We start from the raw sequence: 5,129 nt of genomic DNA, 5'->3' as shown, positions 1-5,129 counted from the left end.
CACCTAAATCTTTCCGTTCGAGCTCTGATTTCTCTTACTTTATTATGGTGATCATTTCTCCCTACGTAGGTGGGTGTCAACAAAATATTTACGCATTCGGAAGAGAAAGTTGATGACTGAAATTTCGTTAATACATCTCGCCGCAAAGAAAACCGCCTTTGTTTCAGTGACTGCCACCCCAACTCGCTTATCATATCAGTGACACCCGCACCCCTATTGCCCGATTACACGAAACGAGCTGCCCTTCTTTGCATTCTTTCTATATCCTCCGTCAATCCTACCTGGTAAGGATCACATACCGCGCAGCAGTACCTTAGCAGAGGATGGATAAGTGAAACGTACGCTTTCTGTTTAGTGCGTTTGTGGTATCTGGTAAGTGTCCTGCCAACAAAGCGCAGTCTTTGTTTCGCCTTCCCCACAATATTATCTGTGTGGCCTTTCCAATTTAAGCTGCTAGTAATTGGAATGTCTAGTTATTTAGTCGAATTGGCAGCCCTTAGATTTGTGCGATTTATCGTATACCCAAAATTTATCGGATTCTTTTAGTACCAATGTGGATGACCTCGCGCTTCTTTTTGTTTAGTGCTAATTGACACTTTTAGCACAATACAGAAATTCTTTCCAGTAACTGTTCGACAGCAATATGCAACCGACAGCCGGGAGAGAATGACAGATTCGCTAAAGAATCCATAGTGCCTACCTAGACTTGACTTATGGTGAATTTGAAACCTCTTTCAATAAAAAATAATGACTCAGTGCGTCAAAAATAGTTATGTAACCTTTTAAAAATTTTGTCGTTTTAGTGACTGTGGCTTGACGACAGAAAAATTATTATTATCAGTTAAACATTCTGAAATACATTATATGTAACATTAGTTACAAACCTAATTAGATGAATGTGAACAATATTCACATACGCTAAGAAACTATAATTGATGCACATTTCTTGTAAGCAACGTTAATTTTGTACGGTTCCAAGAAGGATCTACGAAATCAAAGCACGTCACTGTCACAAAATATGCATCACATTAGTGTAGCCAGTAAGTTAATACACTGGAGTGATTGGATACTATCAGAAATGCATGTCGAAGTTACGAATCACTTGACATTGGTGCAAAGACATATCACCAACGGTGTCCGTTACATACGCATGCATACAGGGGTTGGACAAAAATACGAGAACACCACGATAAATACATGCTTGAACACAAATGCAGCCAAGCCTGCAGGTTGCGCTGTTGTATCTGACCACGAACGGTACTTGTACAGTGCCCACAGTACGTTGCAAGTATCAGTCGCTTCAGAACAGTGTTTTGTGTAGTTGTGAGTGCATTATGTCGGAGCCAAGGGAATTAGAAGGTGGCAGAAATGGCGGCGCCCTTAACGAAGGTTGCCAAGTGCTTGGTATTTGAAGAGACAAAATATAGAAGATTCGTACCGCGTACCCTGAAAGAGGAAAAGCATCATCCACCAAGTCACAAAGAGAACGAAAGTGTGGGTTGAGTGATCGTGACAGACGGTGATTGAAGAGCACTGTAACGAAAAATAAGAGGAAGACAACAGCAGAACTGAACGTCGCAATCGCGAACCCAGTCAGCACCAAAACAACACGAAGGAAGTCGCAAAGGATCGCAATAATAGGCGAGCTGGAATCCAAAACCACTCGTCGGGGATGCAAATGCCCGTAACAGGAAAACGACGTGGAAAAACCGTAAAACCTGGACTGTCGAGCAGAGGAAGAAAGTCATCTGGCCGGATGAGTCACATTTTACATTTTTTCTAAAAAATTTTACGATCTTACCTCTGAAGAGCAAAGTATGGCGGGGGCTCAGTGAAGATTTGGGCAGCCATATTGTGGTATTCCGTGGGCCTCATGATTACTCTGCAAGGTCGCTTTACTACTAAAGATTGTGTCCATTGTAGCTGATAAACTCCATCCTGTGGTACAACGTTCGTTTCCCGGTGGTGACACTGTGTTGCAAGGCGAACGGAGCCCCTGTTCGCACAGCTCGCTCGTTTTGTGAACGCGAGGATGAATAGTTGTCGCATATACCCTGGAAAAGAAACCTGAGGATGTGTTAGATGACGATCAGTTTGGCTTTAGGAAAGGTAAAGGCAGCGGCGAGGCAATTCTGACGTTTCGGTTCGTAAAAGAAGCAAGACGAAAGAAAAATCAAGATACCTTGATTGGATTTGTCGACGTGTAAAAAGCGTTCGGCACTGTAAAATGGTGCAAGATGCTCGAAATTCTGAGAAAAGCAGGGGTAAGCTGTAGAGAGAGACGAGTAATATACAATATGTACAAGAGCCAAGAGGGAATAATAAGAGTTGACGCCGAGAACGAAGTGCTCGGATTAAAAATGGTGTAAGAAAGGGATGTAGTCTTTCGCCGTTGCTGTTCAATCTGTACATCGAAGGAGCAATGATGCAAATAAAGGTGGAACGGAATCATACGTTTCACTGATGACATTGCAATCCCGAGTGAAAGTGGAGAAGAATTACGTGATCTTCTGAATCGAATGAACAGTCTAATGAGTACAGAATACAGACTGAGAATAAATCGATGAAAGACGAAAGTAATGAGAAGTAGCAGAAATGAGAACAGCGAGAAACTCAACATCAGGATTGATGATCACGAAGAAGATGTTTAGGTATTCTGCTACCTAGGCAGCAAAATAACCTTTGTCGGACGGAGCAAGGAGGACTTCAAAAGCAGAATAGCACTCGCAAAAAAGGCATTCCTGGCAAGGACAAGTCTACTAGTATCAAAAATAGGCCTTAATTTGAGGAAGAAATTTCTGAGAATGTACGTTTGTAGCACAGCATTGTAAGTAAGTGGAACATGGACTGTGGGCAAGCCGGAACAGAAGATAACCGAAGCATTTGAGAAGTGGCGATACAGACGAATGTTGAAAATTAGATGGACTGATAAGATAAGGCTTGAGGAGGTTCTGCGCAAAATCTGAGAGGAAAGGAATATGTGAAAAACACTGGCAGGGAGAAGGGACAGGATGGTAGGACATCTGCGAAGCCATCAGGAAATAACTTCCATGGTACGAGGGTTGGAACTTCAATAGTGACAATTATTTATTTACAGCTCGTACAAAATAGATACGGGTTTCAAAGTTTGCTGACCTTCAAAGTAGTCACCAGCATTGAGTATAACCCGTTGCCAGCGATGTGGAAGTCGTAGGATACTCTTAGCAGTGCCAGTTCGAGCGGCGCGGTCTATTGCCCGACGAATTTGTAGCAGTTCTGAAGCGAATGTCGTGAAGTGTTTCCTTCAGTTTAGAAATCCAGTTGAACTCACGAGAGCTTAGGTCGTGGGAGAGCAGTAGGTGGTATAGCAGTTAGCAGCCCCATCAGTCAGTAACAGCTTTCGCTGTACGTGATTGAGCATTGTCCTGCAAAATAATGGTCAGGCCTTGCAGAAAGTGTCACCACTTCTGTCTCTATGCTGTTCATTTTTTGAACACAACCTACGACCAGCTTAGAAATGGTGCCACTTTCTGCAGGACCTAACCGTCATTTTGCAGGACAATGCTTAGGCAAAAAAAAAAAAAAAGTTTCAAATGGCTCTGAGCACTATGGGACTCAACATCTGAGGTCATCAGGCCCCTAGAACTTAGAACTACTTAAATCTAACGAACCTAAGGACATCACACACATCCATGCCCGAGGCAGGATTCGAACCTGCGACCGTAGCGGTCACGCGGTTCGAAACTGAAGCGCCTACAACCGCACGGCCACACCGGCCGGCAATGCTCAAGCACGTACAGTGCAAGCTGTTACTGATTTGTTTCACTGATGGGGCTGCTAAGTGCTGTACCACCTACTGCACTCCCCGGGCATGAGTTCAACTCGATTTCTAAACTGAAGGAAACACTTCACGGCATTCGCTTCAGAACTGCTACAAATTCGTCGGGCAATAGACCGCGCCGCTCGAACTGTCAACACAACTGGCACTGCTAAGAGTATCCTACGACTTCCACTTCGCTGGCAACGGGTTATACACAATGCTGATGATTACTTTTAAGGTAAATAACACTTTGAAACACGTATCTATTTTGTGCGAGCTGTAAGTAAATAATTGTCACTATTAAAGCTCCAACCAAGTAGAGAGTTCTAGAGGGCAAAACCAGCAGAGGAAGACAGAGAGTAGAATAATTGAGGGTGCAGTTTGGAAGTGCTACTCTGAGATGCAGATTTGGCACAGGAGAGGAAATCGTGGCTGGCTGCATCAAACCACTCCAGAAGACTGATGACTCAAAAGAGGTCTTGCTAGCACAGTCACCAGATGTCAATATTATTGCGCCTTTGCTGTCTACTTTGGAGAGAAGGATGCATAATCGTTATCAACCTCCAGCATTGTTACCTGAACGTGCCCACCGGAAGCCTTTTTGAACGCCAACTGTTTCCCTGCGGCGTATTAGCTATGGTAATATATTGTGTTTTTGGTGTTGCAATACTTTTGTCCACGTCCTGTATATCTCCACGCAGGGCATCTGTTACTCAGCTACTGCTGCGACGTACTGCTATATGCACTGGCAGCTCTAGTTCGCCCACTGAGTGACTTTCAAATGAATCGCTTGCATGTTATGAGGACGACTTGACCCACTACACTAACTTTTATTAAAAATGATTGGCAAGGGTAGTGTCGTTTGAGGAGAAACCTTTAGAGTTACATTTCCCTACTGTGACTAACATCGTCAGAGACAACTGACCGCATATCGAATATCCCCTGACCTAAAACTGCACTAGCCAATAGGTTACAGCGGAAACGGCCTTGCCGCAGTGGCTATACCGGTTCCCGTCAGATCACCGAAGTTAAGCGCTGTCGGGCGTGGCCAGCACTTGGCTGGGTGACCATCTGGGCCGCCAGACGCTGTTGCCACTTTTCGGGGTGCACTCAGCCTCGTGATTCCAATTGAGGAGCTACTGGACCGAATAGTAGGGTCTCCGGTCAAAGAAAACCATCATAACGAGAGGGAGAGCGGTGTGCTGACCACACGCCCCTTCTATCCGCATCCTTACTGAGGATGACACGGCGGTCGGATGGTCCCGATGGGCCACTTGTGGCCTGAATACGGAGTGCTAGTGCTTCAATAAGTTACAGCATCCAGAGGTAG

At 44.6% G+C, this 5,129-nt stretch overlaps 1 pseudogene; it reads left to right on the top strand.

Moving 5' to 3' along the window:
• The first annotated feature begins 4,776 nt into the window (after positions 1-4,776).
• Positions 4,777-4,894, top strand: LOC124552908 (annotated as a pseudogene).
• Positions 4,895-5,129: the final 235 nt, after the last annotated feature.

The sequence above is a fragment of the Schistocerca americana genome, chromosome 10 (genome assembly GCF_021461395.2).
Source record: "Schistocerca americana isolate TAMUIC-IGC-003095 chromosome 10, iqSchAmer2.1, whole genome shotgun sequence".
In the NCBI taxonomy this organism is placed as follows: domain Eukaryota; kingdom Metazoa; phylum Arthropoda; class Insecta; order Orthoptera; family Acrididae; genus Schistocerca; species Schistocerca americana.
The sequence above is the reverse complement of the archived record's forward strand: the minus strand, read 5'-3'. Positions and strand labels throughout refer to the sequence as shown.